Below are 15,354 nucleotides of genomic sequence, written 5' to 3'. Positions count from 1 at the left end.
GCTGTTATGTGCCTTTGCTTCTGCATTTACAAAAGCCCACAGCCTAACGTCAATACTGGAGGCAGGGTCTTTCTTTTCTGGTACATTGATTTTAAATTAAATTAACTTTGATCTTTAGGTCATCTCCCAGATTCTAAAAGCTGAATGCCTCATTAATGGTGAAAACAGTAGGAGTAAATGTATTGGAGCAGGTTGAACAATTTAAATACTTTGAAATGCAACTAGTGCAAAGTAAGAGTATTGCAAGCTAGCTAATTAACAGTTATTTCCAGTCATGCTGATGAGGAAAAACTGCTTGAGCGGGTGATTCTTGGAAAATAGTTGGGATCTTCCAAGCTCCTCTCTTGCCCTCTGTTCTTTGGGTCCTTCTGCTGTGCTCACACAAATTTCATTGTCCACTTGAATCATGATGGTCCCCATCTATTCCCACAATATTCTCCACTTTTCGGAAGGCTGTATTAGTTATCTATTGCTGCATAACAAATTACTCCAAAATTTAGTGGCTTAAACATTTATTTTCTCATAGTCTCTGTGGGTCAGGAATCGTCTGCTTCAGTGTCTCCCACAGTCTGCTATAAAGGGGCCAACTGGGGCTGCAGTCACCCTAAGACATGAAAGGAAATCTGCTTAGGGAAGAATCTACTTTCAAACTCAATCATGTAGTTGTTGGCGAGATTCAGCTTCTTGCGGGCTATTGAATTGAGAGGTTTCAGTTCTTTGAGGGCTGTTGGGCAGAAACAACCCCAAGTTCCATAAAACATAGACATATTCATAGGGCAGCTCAAAACATGATGAATTGCTTCATCAGAGCAAGCAAGAAAAAGGAGCCAGAAGAGAAAATGAGAGTGAGAGCGAGAGAGAGAGCTGGAGAGAAAGAGCAAGAGCAAGATGGAAGTCACTAATTTTTATAACCAAATTTTGGAAGTGCTATTCCACCACTTTTGTTATATTTTACTCATTAGAAGTGAGTCACTAGGTTCAGCCTATATTCACAGGAAGTGGATTTCATGGGACATGAATACCATCAAGTAGAATCATTGGAAGCCACCTTAGAAGTCGGCCTGGCATGAAGAGCAAATGTGTGCTAGCAGAAAGCACTTCTTAGACTTTTTCCTTTACTACAGCTCATTAGAAGAGGAGAATGAGGCCGGGCTCCGTGGCTCGGGCCTGTATTCCCAGCACTTCGGGAGGCCGAGGCAAGTGGATCACTTGAGGTCAGGAGTTCGAGACCAGCCTGGCCAACATGGTGGAACCCTGTCTCTACTAAAAATACAAAAATTAGCCGGGCGTGGTGGCGGGTACCTGTAGTACCATCTACTTGGGAGGCTGAGGCAGAAGAATTGCTTGAACCTTGGAAGTGAAGGTTGCAGTGAGCTGAGATCGCACCATTGCACTCCAGCCTGGGAGAAGAAGCAAGACTCGAGACTCCTCCTCAAAAAACAAACAATCAAAAACAACGACAACAAACAGGAGAATAAACAGATATGTATGATTGAGGCAGCTTTCTGAAATGAAGAAAATTCTTTGATATGTTTTAACTTAAAAATTAAAGAATATATATATATATATATATATATATATATATACACACACACACACACACACACACACACATATATACCCAGAAGAAGGATTTCTGGGTTATATGGCAATCCTACTTTTAATCTTTTAAGGAACCTCCTTATTGTTTTCCATAATGGCTGTACTCGATTACCTTCCCACCAACAGTGTGCAAAGGTTTCCTTTACTCCACGTCTTTGCCAACACTTGTTATTTATTTATTTATTTATTTATTTATTTATTTATTTATTTTTGAGACAGAGTCTCACTCTGTCGCCCGATCTGGAGTGCAATGGTGCGATCTCAGCTCACTGCAACTTCTACCTTCTGGATTCAAGCAATACTCCTGCCTCAGTATCCTGAGTAGCTGGAATTACAGGCGTGCACCACCACTATGGCTAATTTTTTTTGTATTTTTGGTAGAGATGGGGTTTCACCATGTTAGCCAGGCTGGTCTCAGACTCCTGACCTCAGGTGATCCACCTATCTTGGCCTCTCAAAGTGCTGGGGATTAGAGGCTTGAGCCTCCATGCCTGACTCTTCCTGTATTTTTTATAATAACCATCCTAGTTGGTGTGAAGTGATATCTCATTGTACTTTTAATTTGTATTTCCCTGATAATTACTGAAGTTGAGCACCTTTGCCTATATTTGTTGGCTATTTTTATGTCTTTTTTGGAGAAATGTCTATTCAGATTGATTTCCCATTTTAAAATCAGATTATTTTAATTTACTGTGTTTTTTGCTATCGAGTTGTGTAAGCTCCTAATATATTTTGGATATTAGCCCCTTATCAGATTCATGGCTTACAAATATGTTTTTCCCAATTTGTAGGCTGCCTTTTTATTTTGTTGATTGTTTTCTTTTCTGTGTAGAACCTTTTTATTTCGTGGTAGTGCCACTTGTTTATTTTTTTTCTCAACTGATTTTTTGGTGGGATATCCAAAAATAATTGCCAATGTTTTCTCTATGTTTTCTTCTAGGAGTTTTATAGTTTTGGGTCTTACATTTAGGTCTTTAACTCATTTCTAGTTGATCTTTTTGTATGTTCTAATATAAGGGTCCAATTTCATTCTTTTACATGTGGATATCCAGTTTTCCCAGCACCATTATTGAAGAAGCCACCCTTTACCCATGTGTCTTCTTGGTTCCCGTGTTAAAAATTAACTTACTGTATGTGCTTGGATTTATTTCTGGGTCTGTATTCTGTTCTCAGCAATCCCTCTTCTTAGTATATATCCAAAGGGTATGAGATGAGCAGCTCATAGAGACAGCTGTGCTCCCATGTTCACTGCAGTGTTATTCACAGTAGCCAAGATATGGAATCAGCCAAAACATTCATTGACAGATAAATGGATAAAGAAATTGTGATACACACACACACACACACACACACACACACACACACACACACACACATCAATATATATACATTGGAATATTATTCAGCCTTCAAAAGGAAGGGGATCTTGCCTTATCCAACAACATGGATGAAACCTAAGGATATTATGTGAAAGTGAAATAAGCCAGACACAGAAGTAAAAATACTGTATGATTTCCCTTATACAGAGAGTAGAATGGTGGCTACCAAGGGCAGAGGTGTTAAGGAAGGGGGTAATGGAGAGATGTAGCTCAAAGGTTATAAAGTTGCAGTTATGTGGAATGAATAAGTCTAGCAACCTAATGCATGGCACATGACTCTAATTAAAAATATTTTATTGTATACTGCAAATTCACTGATAGAATAGACACCAGGTACTTTTACCACATGCACACATGCAAAGGTATCTATGTGAGATGATGAGTATGTTAAGTAGCTTGACTGTAGTAGTCATTTCACTATGCCTATGTATAACAAAACATGTGCATCTTAAATATACACAATAAAAATTAAAGAATTTTTCATTTTCATCTATCCTATAAAAGCTACTACATATACTGTACTTATTACATTCCAGGGGTTCTTCTGAGTTCTTAATATGTATTAACTTGTTTTATTTTCTCACACACACAAAATTCTACAAAAGATTATCTCCATTTTAAAGACTGGGAGACTGAGGGGAAGATAGGTTCAATGAGTTGCTCAAGGTTACTCACCTAGTTAATGAAAGAATCAGGATTCAGCCAAAGCAATCAAAGTCCAAAGTCCAGGTTATTATGTATTATATTTTACTTCCTTTCTAGAGTGTTTTGAATTACCTGCTGTTATGGGCTGGATTGTGTGCTCCTGAAATTCATATATAGAAGTCCTAATCTCTAGTACCTCAGAATGTGATTATACTTGCAGAAAAGCTTTTAAAGAGCTAATTAAGGTTAAATAAGGTCATCGGGGATGAGTCCTAATCAAATAAGACTAGAGACCTTCTAAGAAGAAGAGATTAGGACACAGACACACACAAACAGGGAAGCCCATGTGAAGACACTGGAAGATAATGGCCATTTACAAACCAAATGGAGGGAAAGGCAGAAAAAACACTTCCAACATCTTGGTCTTGAACTTCTAGCCTCCAGGACTGTGAGGAAGTACATTCCTGTTGTTTAAGCCACCTGATCTGTGTTATTTGTTATGGCTGTCTTAGTAAACCAATACACCTGCCATCAGTAATATTAATATCCCAGGATGGTGTGCCATTTTCTGTCTGTGCTTTCCAGTATCCCCTGGTATGCTCCAGTTTTACTAGTGTGGGTGTTATGGAAAGCTCTTGGGATTTGGCAGCCAAAGCAAGAATTACCTTTAGCATGCAAAATTAGGCAAGCCCCATAACTTCCCTGTAAAGTGGATCTAATAACCTCTACCTCACAGGGCTGTTGAGAGGATTAATGAGATAATGTGAAAGTGCCTGGCACAGTAGCTGACATATATTAAATCCTTAGTAAATGTCATTTATTCCTTAAACAGCAAGTCACATGTTCAAGTAATTATTGAAGACACATAACAGAAGCTTGCCCCTTGTTCACTCTTTCTCTATGTCCATGCAGTCCTAGAAAGAGATGAAAAACATATTCTCAGTTTTTCTTCAGTGCAGGCATTCTCTATATTGGTTCATTATAATTGTTCTTCATCCTGGTCCAGACCCTTACTACCATTTTCATGTAAATGAAAAATTTCAAGAGAACTCTAAAATGGCCTAGCTTGACGTCTTCTATAAGTTCTTTCGACTGGAGATGATTCAGAAAAATATGTCTTACTGTAAGAATGACAACAAAAATTCCATCAGAATGGGCTCCAGTTTCATTCAGCCAGGGTCTACTGAGTACCTAATGTGCAGGCAGTAAGCTACTTCCTATAAACTGTCACCAAACAACTAATACAATAAAGGCAATCTCAACTTGCAGCAAAGCCAGAATAGGTATAAGAAGAGGGAAGATCTTGATTCCCTGGCATTTTATATTGATCAGAGATCACATTTGAAACTTTTCAATTGTGGACACTCTTTTTAAATTTATGAACTTACAAAGGATATCGTGTTCACTGGATGGTGAGAAGTCTAGATAAAAAATTATTTAAATAAATGGGGACAATGCATCAGAAGGTAAAACCTAGGGAGAGTATTTTAAGTGTTTTAAATTCTTCAAATTCGTTCACTTGGAAGGTCTCATTTCTGTTGCTCCTGGTAACAAAACTGCAACTAATAGTGAGGCGTAATTCAATTAAGAAAAACTAAAAATTTCTGCTATGGACTGAATTGTAGCTCCTCACTCCCACTCAACCAAATTTATATGATGAAGCTCTAACTCTCGATGTGAGTATGTTTGGAGCTAGTGCTTTTTAAAGGTAATTAAGGTTAAAGGAGATCATAAGAGTAGGATCATAATCAAATAGAATTGGTGGCCTTATAAGAAAAGGAAAACATCTCTCTCAAGAAAAGTCCATGTGAGGACATAGTGAGATGAGAATTTACAAGCCAGGAAGAGGACCCTCACCGGGAACTGAATCAGCTGGCGTCTTCATCTTGGACTTCCCAGCCTTCAGAACTGTGAGAAAATAAGTTTTGCTGTTTTAGCCACCAAGTCTATGTTATTTTGTTATGGCAGCCCAAGCTGCCTAAGGCAATGTCTAAAAGCTAAAATTGAATGATGTAATGAGCATTGAATGGGCAGGGCCCTAGATGCACATGTGTTAGGGCACACTATAGAAGGAATTTCCAGAGCGAGTTAGAGGTTGGAGTGGCTGACTTTTATGGTTTCTTTCGCCTCTGAGATTCTATAATTTCCAAGCCTTCAAAGCCAGATAGATACAGAACCCCAGGTTCCTCTGCTTGTATTGCCATCTTCTCACTTTAAGGAGGATGGAGACTTGACAAATTGGTTTTGTCTCTTGTGTCAACTCTGATTACTTGGCAGTGGCTGCCTGGAACACTGTTTTGAGAAGGGTTTTGAAGTTATAAGGAAAAAAATCCATCATAGAAAGAGCTAATATTTATTGGACACTTGTCATGTACCAGGTCCAATTCTAACCTGGTATTTGTTTTAATTTACTTTATACTTGCCACAACTCTAAGAGGTGAATTAATATGAGCATTTTTTTATAAGAATGTCAAGACATGGACCAGCAACTACTCAAAGGCCACATGACTATTAAATGGCAACATCAGACCACATACCCAGTAGTTTGACTCAAGAGCATGCCAATAACATCACACTGTAATATCTTTCCCACAATCCATTTGCAACGTTTATCATGAGTGGTAGGGGATGAAGAGGTATGTGCTTGAAAGGCAATCAGGATCTACTTTGGAGGAAGTTCAAACTAAGACAAGTAAGCATAAAATATGTTTATTTGAATGCTGTAGTTATTCAGACCCAAATCAGAAAATATTCAGACTGCTTAATAATTGAATAACAGGTCTGTCCTTGGTAACAATAAATTACAAGGAAGCTGTGTCTGGAATTCCATGATTTCTTCCAAAATTCTTTTTGGAGTTATGTTGTATTAGTTCATGCTATGATGGGTGGTAGGAATAGATAACACCAGTTTTATTAAACCATATTTCTCTGACTTTGCAGCTATCCATGATTGCAGGAACTCCAACTTCCCTCTTAATCTAATTCTCCCTTCCAGATATCTATTTATAGAAGTATGCTAGCAATCACATATGCTCAATAGTTGCCCCACACACCTCATTCCTTTCATTAGCTCTCCTCCTTTCTTGCTCTAGCTCCCTGTGACAGTATCTTCTTGAATTTTTTCATGCAATCTCTTGTTCAGGATGCTGATAGCTGCAAAACTATTTCCTTTTCCGTCTTGTCACCTAACTGTGTCTCCTGAAGGTAATGCTATTGTCTTTCTCTTCTGTGGTTTAGATTTGCTTGATTTCCTCAGTTAACCATGTCTGTTGAATACTCTACCAGTAACCCCCAAATCTGACACATAACAGTAGATTTTTCCCTATAGACAAGCACAGCCCTTTCTTCAATTAACTCCAAAGGATAATTCCCAATATCTCATGTCCCTCAGTGTCTGGCAGATTTATGAGAGACGGATGAATGGAAGGCACTGGCTTATAAAATAACCTTTGCAAGTCAAGCATTCATTGTGAATACACCTGATTTTTTACATGATTTGAAGAAAATTCCATGTCTCTCCCTGCACAAGTCTCAATGTGTCTCATTTTCGAATTTATTTAAAATAATACTTTCTACCAAATTGGCCTCACGAGCCCTGTATTATTTCTCTTTCCAAAATGTCCTTGTGTTCTCTTTATTATAAAGAAGGCTAAGGAGAGATGATAAAAATCTACAATTCTTGATCTTGCATTTTAAAATACAAAATGTCAAAACCAAATAAAGTAGGTCAAGGCTTCTCCGCATTTAGCAGACACTAGTGCTTGTCCATATCAGTAAATATTAAAGTTGATAGATAATCAAAAGTGTGATATCTTTCTTTAGTATGAGAAAATATTATCAAGGGGCTAACATTCTATTTTTATCTTAGTCAAAGAAATGGAACAAATCCAACTATATAACTTTATTGCTTATGAATTTATAGATGAGTATTTTGTACATTTAAATTAAGGTACTTTATTTTGCATTTATTTGGACAATGAGTAATAGTTAAACACATTCAACTCATTAATTATCAGTGAAGTCTGTTCAAATATAGCCTGTGATTAAGTTCATGAAACCTTCAGGGGTTTGAAGCAATATTTAAAATTCTCATAGAACAAAATGGAAGAATGTGCAAGAAGGAATAATATTTGAATTCAAGACTAGAGGTATCTGGGGAAAACTGTAAGTCTTTGGTTTATTTTGAGATTGAAGGTTATGAATATCTTCCATTATTCTGGGACATAATAATACTCAGTTGGACAAACATAATAAAATGTGTAAGTAGAATTAAGTGATGGTGCTACTATTCCTTCCAATAATAGCAACTCTAATATCTAGGATACATGCCATGTTTCTTTAATGAAGAAGAAAAATGAAAAAACCTCTGAAGCAGGCCAATACTATTAATATAATGAATAATTTTTTTAAAATTCACCTCACTAATATCAATGAATGATTTTAGCAACTACTTGCAGGATAATGAAAAGTTGCTGCTATCAGTTAGTGGAGAGAGGCATGGGGTTGAAGGACTTCATCCTGGGAAAGAAGATTGCAACCTGAAGCCTCAAATCTTTCATATCCTTACAAATGTGCCACCTGCCTCCTTAAAGTTTGAGAAGAAAGGTGTAGTGATACCTATGTGAAATTGGAATTTTTCCTTGATGAGGATGTCATCTGTATCTAATCCTGGAACCATTAAGAACCTGATTCCCTAGAGTTCATGCTGTTATGGCCAGTCAACAGCAAAATCCAATCCTTCATAATAGGGAACATTGAGTTTGGAGGAGTTGCTCCACCATTTCCAGGGCACTGACTGTTAACCTTGCTCTGAAAGCCATTCATGCCCTAGAAATGCTTGACATTGGCTTTACATCCATGATCCTGCATCAATTTCTGGTTTGGATGTAGGACTCCCTGAACCCATGTCTCTGAGTGTTTGCAATGGGCTCATCCCGCATCCCTTCGGCAGTCTCTAATTTAGACTCTAGTTGTGTCTCAAGTACCCTGGCTCTGTCCTTAGGCCTATCAAAACTTTATGTCTGTCTATATTCTTCCCTGGTAAAAGAACTTCCTCCAACCCCTAACCAACAACCTGCCATTTGACATCAACATTCTTCTAATCTGAATCGTGGGTTCTACATCTGCTATTTGCTCTGTGCCACCCTCTTGTTCACAAGAAGAGCAACCCTACCTGGAATGCAGGTTGACCTCTTGTGTCTGAAAGCACTCCTTCTGATGCATTCATTTTCCTGATCTCTTTCTCTTTGGTAAAATGAAAATTAAATGTACAAGATTTATTAAAGGTGCTGGCAGTGATAGGCGAGGAGGAGGAAGAAGAAAAAATCATACAGGAGGAGATTGCTTTCAATGTCACTAACATAATAATTCATAATTCATGTGAAATGGTTAACACCTCTTGCTAAAATGGAAGCTGATGGAAGAGTCCATTTTTCTCTTATCAACTCAGACACCACTTCCTCTTCCCCCAATAAGTGACTATTACATCAGAAAGAGTTTTGAAATGTCCCTTTCTAAACTAAAATATCAAGAAGCCAGATTTGACTCTCTTTCTCTCTCTCTCTACACACACACACACACACACACACATACACACACACAGTGCTTCTATGTGTATATCTGTATCTAACTATATCTATCTACATCCACATATCTGTATCATATAGATATATCATATAGAGATCTATTAATCTATCTATATATAGTCCTTTGCAGCATATATTTTATATATATATATATATATTTTACATCCCTGCAATATATACATTGTACATATTGCAAAGAGCACAGAGGTCAAGTGCACTAAACTATGTGTGTGTGTGCATGTGTGTGTGTGTGTGTGAGAAAGATGTTCCAACAGTTCTGTGAGCTGTTATAACAAATTATTGAACCTGAGGGGAGGATTATGGGAACCCCTGATTTGTAGCTAAGTTGGACAGAAGTGTGGATACCCTGGACAACCGGTACTTCTGACTGGCAGTAGGGCAGTCTTTTGGGACTGAACCCTTAACCTATGAGATCTGTCTTAACTATGCATAGTCAGTGTCAGAATTGAATTAAGCTATAGGACACTCAGTTTGTGTCTGGAAAGTTAGAGAACTGGTTGGCACAAGAAGAAAAATTCCCATGCCTTTGGTATCAAAAGTGTTGTGAGCAGAGAAACAGTTTTCTTTTAAATATAAGAACTTGCCAATGTATAAATGTAACTTATACATTTAATTTTCATTTTACCAAAGAGAAAGAGATAAGGAAAATGAATGCATCAGAAGGAGTGCTTTCAGACACAAGAGGTCAACCTGCATTCCAGGTAGGGTTGCTCTTCTTGTGAACAAGAGGGTGGCACAGAGCAAATAGCAGAAAAAGAAAGAGAGAAAAAAACCTCCTGTTCGAATGGATTTAAATTTCTGTCATCCTGAAACTTTTACAATTTAGGGAGGCTTTTTTTTTTTAAAAAAAAAAGCACCTAAAGTTATAAATAATAACTTAATAATTAGAATGACTATTTAGAATTACAATAGAAATCCAACAAACAGTAGATTTTTAAAAGCTGACAAATACCACAAACATCACGAAAAATAACAGTTTATATTACTCAACTGCCTGACACAACTCTATAATATTTTTAGCTGCATATTCTCTAATTGTTTCTTCAAATGACTATAGTTTTGAAATGTAGTTATTTCTAGGGAAAATAAAAAACAATCATCATTTCAGCAATATTGATTAATATCTGTTTTTATTGTTAATAATTTAGAAATTTTAACACTAATTACTGGCACTATCTCACAAATTTAAGAAAATTATTATCATGTTCTGTTATATATGAGCTATTACAGATGTACACACTATTTATAATACTGGTATGTGATAAATTCTCTTTTTTACTGTCACCATCAAAAAAAAAATCTTTGTAATGTTTGTGATTGCAAATACCATATTATAATGAATATATTTCTGACGGGAGAGAAATTCTGTTCTGATAGACATTAAAGAGAAGTAATTGCCCCCTTTTCAATTTTACATGTCTGCTAATAAATTTTCCACAGACTAGCTCCTGGTTCCACACAGTTGCAACCTGTTTCCCCTCCAGGATCCCACATTCTTCCTGTGCCACTGGACATGCTCATATCATGGTGATATGGCCCTTGGCCCTGCACCTTGATATCATGAAGCTAAATGAGTTAGTGCAATGAATGGTAGAAGTGTTCCTGGAAGCCATTTCATCAACAGAAAGACGAGCAATAACTTGACTTCACTCAGAGGGAACCGAGCTACACAAATACATCCACTAAACACAAATTAGTGTATGATTAATCCCATTTTCCCTTAGTCAGATTCCCAAATTACCTGCAGCTACATCAACAATATCTGACTTGAAGGAAAGTATGACACAGCGGAGAGTGGAGTGGAAAGAAACCATGGCCTTCAGTAATTGTGGTAGTTATTTCATTTTTGCAAATTTTACACATTTATAGAATCTTGGAAAAGGGGTAGTGCAATTGAAGATTTCCAAAGTTTCAGTTTCTTAGCTTCATGGTAAATCCAACTCTCTTCAAGCCGGTATCTTCCTGAGTGCTTAGGAAAGATGGGAAGCTAAGCTCCCCCATAAAATGCTATTGATGATGACTTAGCATTTAGAGACTATTCTTTGAGAAAAAGCATTATCAAAGACTAGAGATAAATCATACTTAGTAATTAGGGTCCCAAAGCAAGGTACCATACAGACATTTCTCATGTCAACTGATGGGAATGTCATAGAACACACTACAAGAAAAATCCAAATGGGTATGTTAGTATTCCCACAGATCTAATTTCTTATTGGGAAGCAACAGTATTTTACTGTCAGACACAAAGTGTCTTATTTATAATTTATTGAATATTATGACACAATAAGAAATATATATTTGGTCTCTGTCTCTTGTTCTGACACAAAGCTTCTAAAACTCCTGCAATTTCCTGAGTGATGGGGTTGACAAAAATGTCTCACACAGAGCTCCTAAATCCTTTGGAAATTTTTGGGTGACATTAGAATCTCTTGTTCTAATGAGATGACTCTTAGTGTGCTCATAAATAGCTTCAGGAGAAGAGCTGGTCATCAGAAAGACCAAACCATGATTAGAAATTTGAAACTTTCAGCCCCATTCCCTATCATATGGGGAGGAAAGAGGAACTGAAGATTGAGTTAATGGTCAATCATACCGATATGATAAAGCCTCCAGAAAAATCCCTAAACGCTGGAATTTGGAGAGCTTCTAGGTTGGCGAATGCACCCATATGTCAGACGGGTAGCATACCCCAATCCATGGGAACAGAAGTTTCTGTTCAGGACCCTTCTGGACATGACCCCATATACCTCTTCATCTGGCTGTTGATTTATAGCCTTTATAAAATACTTTGTAATAAAAATGTTAAGTAAAGTGTTTCCCTGAGTTCTGTGAGCTGTTATAACAAATTATTGAACCTGAGGGGAGGATTATGGGAACCCCTGATTTGTAGCTAAGTTGGACAGAAGTGTGGATACCCTGGACAACCGGTACTTCTGACTGGCAGTAGGGCAGTCTTCTGGGACTGAACCCTTAACCTATGAGATCTGTCTTAACTATGCGTAGTCAGTGTCAGAATTGAATTAAGCTATAGGACACTCAGTTTGTGTCTGGAAAGTTAGAGAACTGGTTGGTACAAGAAGAAAAATTCCCATGCCTTTGGTATCAAAAGTGTTGTGAGCAGAGAAACAGTTTTCTTTTAAATATAAGAACTTGCCAAACAGGCATGGTGGTTCATGTCTGTAATCCCAGCCCTTTGGGAGGTTGAGGCGGGAGGATTGCTGAGCCCAGGAGTTTGAGATCAGCTTGGGCAACATAGCAAAATCCCATTTCTACAAAAAAACACAAAAATTAACCAGGGATGGTGGCATGCTCCTATAGTCCCAACTACTCAGTGAACTGAGGCAGGAGGATCACTTGAGCCCAAGAGTTTGAGGCTGCAGTGAGCTATGATCATACCACTACAGTTCAAACTGGACAACAAAGTGAAAGACCCTGTCTCTTGAAAAAAAAAAAAGAAAAAGAAAAGAAAAGAAGAAGGGAAAAAAGAATATACTTTAAAACATTTATAGTTTTTATCCTTTAGTATAGATTTCAGTCATTCTCAAATTCTGCTGTTGTCTGTAAATCCTCTGGGCAAGTGACTGAGCTTTATGGACACTACATCACTAGTATAGTCTTCAGTCCTGATTTTGATGTTCAAGTTGGGCTAAACGAGGGTAAATAGCCCCTATATAGTATTCTGTCTTAATAAGACTTTTTTGCTGGGTATGCTGCAAGTTACAGAAAGATAACATATTTCAAAGACTGAAAGAATCACCTGTATTATGAGTACACTATTTGCAATAACTAAAACTAGACATTCTGAACTGAAAGCTTAAAAGTATAGTGGGCTCTTCAGGTGGTACATAGAAACTAGAGCAAATTAAGGAAATGATGACAATAGATCCCATAAACTGATGAATATGCTCTATGACAAAATTTAAACAAGATTTAAAATGTTAATTATAAAATCTATGATGGTTGATAGTGAAATGAATTACTTTTCTATTATGAAGGAGATACACAAAAACACCAAATCACTGTAAGAAAAAGAGATTCCCTTATTGAATAAAGCTAAGTGTGAGACATATGGGGAGTCATGAAGTCAAGATCCTGACTCTGAGTGTAAAGAAATAGAAGCATAAGCTACTACCACAGCATTCCAGAGGATATGCTCTTGCTTCTCGAATGCTTACCTCGAGTTATTGAAGGAATCATGTTTGCTTTATATACGTATCTATTTCTTATGTGCATAATTAAGAATTTGTTAAAGAAATCTAGGGCTGACAAATCCCATAAAGAAGTTACCTAAATTCTTTTTCTTTGGGATAAAAATATCTCTAGGCTGCTGCTAGTGCTGGGGCCCGAGGAGGTCCGCGCCGGAGGAGGGCCGCAAGAACTGAGCGAGTGACAGACGCACCAGCCATCAATGCTGCAACCTTGTAGGGCCTCCATGGACCCTCTACATGAGTGTAGAATGAGCCAAGCAGACTCAAACACAGCAGCTATTCCACATGCAGTGGAAGATATTCAAGGAGACGACAGATGGATATCTCAGCACAACAGATTTGTCCTGGATGGTAAAGACAAAAAGCCTAATGTTCTGTTTGTTGGAGACCCCATGGTGCAGTTAATGCAGCAACATGAGATATGGCGAGAGCTTTTTTCCCCATTTCACGCACTGAATTTTGGAACTGAGGAAGATTCAAGACATGTTTTATAGAAACGAAAGAGTAGAGAACTGGAGAATATTAAACCTAAGGTCATTGTTGTCTGGGTAGGAACAAACAACCATGAAAATACAGCAGTAGAGTTAGAAGGTGGGATCAAGGCCATCATTCACTCTATCAATTTATCAATATAAGGCAACCACAAGGCAAAATTCTTGTATTGGAAGTGTTACCTTGAGGTAAGAAGCCCAACCCTTTGAGGCAAAAGGTGAACTAGCTTCTCAAGGTTTCCTTGCTGAAGCTTGCCCATGTGTAGGTCCTGCATACAGATGGGGGCTTCATGCACCCTGACACTGCCATGTCCTGCCATGAGATATTTGATTTTCTGCATCTTACAGGAGAGGGCTATGCAAAGCTCTGCAGAGCCCTCTATGAACTGATCGTGCAGCAGATGGAGGAAACACCCAAGGAGAAACAAACCACCATTGCCTGACTGGCTCCCATCAGTGTTAATCTCTTCCCAGCTTCCTCGATCAGTTATGTCATTGGTACTACAGAATTCATCTCTTTCTCAAGGCACGTTGCATTGCAGAATGTTCCTGGATGTTCGGATCTAGTGTTTGAAAGGGTAGAGGGATTTACACTGGTCCTGCATGTAGAAGCTTTAGCCTAGGAAAAAAAAATTAGCCTAGGAAGATTGTTGTTTAAATTTATATGAAACCAGAAGGAGACTTTTTAGTTGTATGTGTGATGCATTTGTTGACTTATCACTGTTTTTTCTAGGACAATATCAAGTCCAAGTACTGAACAATACGAAGATTTATTTCTTGGCCTCGCTTTCCATAGGTTATATCATATATAATAATTATCAGAATCACACCTACTTGGCTTAAAAACAGATTTTTATTCTCATTTTTAAAGATCATAATTTAGCCTTTTTTCTTATTTTGCTTTATTCATATGTATCCTCAATATTTTCTTAACATGTAGCAACAGATTGAACATGCTTGCTATTCAAATATGAGAGATACTATAGTTACAAGGGAATTTGTTCCACTTTCTTAATCCTTCCTATGCTTAGCAGTGAAAAACAAATTTTGCCCCATGCGGGGAATCCTTTGGAAGGTTTTTTGTTTCTGTTTGTTTTTTTTTTTTTGTTTCGTTTTGGTTTTTTTTTGAGACGGAGTCTCGCTCTGTCGCCCAGGCTGGAGTGCAGTGGCGCGATCTCGGCTCACTGCAAGCTCCGCCTCCTGGGTTTACGCCATTCTCCTGCCTCAGCCTCCTGAGTAGCTGGGACTACAGGCGCCCGCCACCGCGCCCGGCTAATTTTTTGTATTTTTAGTAGAGACGGGGTTTCACCGTGGTCTCGATCTCCTGACCTTGTGATCCGCCCGCCTCGGCCTCCCAAAGTGCTGGGATTACAGGCGTGAGCCACCGCGCCCGGCCTGTTTTTCGTTTAGACGGAGTCTCATT

At 38.0% G+C, this 15,354-nt stretch overlaps 1 pseudogene; it reads left to right on the top strand.

Moving 5' to 3' along the window:
* Positions 1-13,569: 13,569 nt before the first annotated feature.
* LOC100428337 (platelet-activating factor acetylhydrolase IB subunit alpha2 pseudogene) lies at positions 13,570-14,374 on the top strand (annotated as a pseudogene).
* The last annotated feature ends 980 nt before the right edge of the window (positions 14,375-15,354 follow it).

Source organism: Macaca mulatta, chromosome 11, assembly GCF_049350105.2.
Source record: "Macaca mulatta isolate MMU2019108-1 chromosome 11, T2T-MMU8v2.0, whole genome shotgun sequence".
NCBI classification, from domain to species: Eukaryota; Metazoa; Chordata; class Mammalia; order Primates; family Cercopithecidae; genus Macaca; species Macaca mulatta.
Note: the sequence above shows the minus strand (reverse complement) of the source record. Positions and strands in the feature narration are given on the sequence as shown.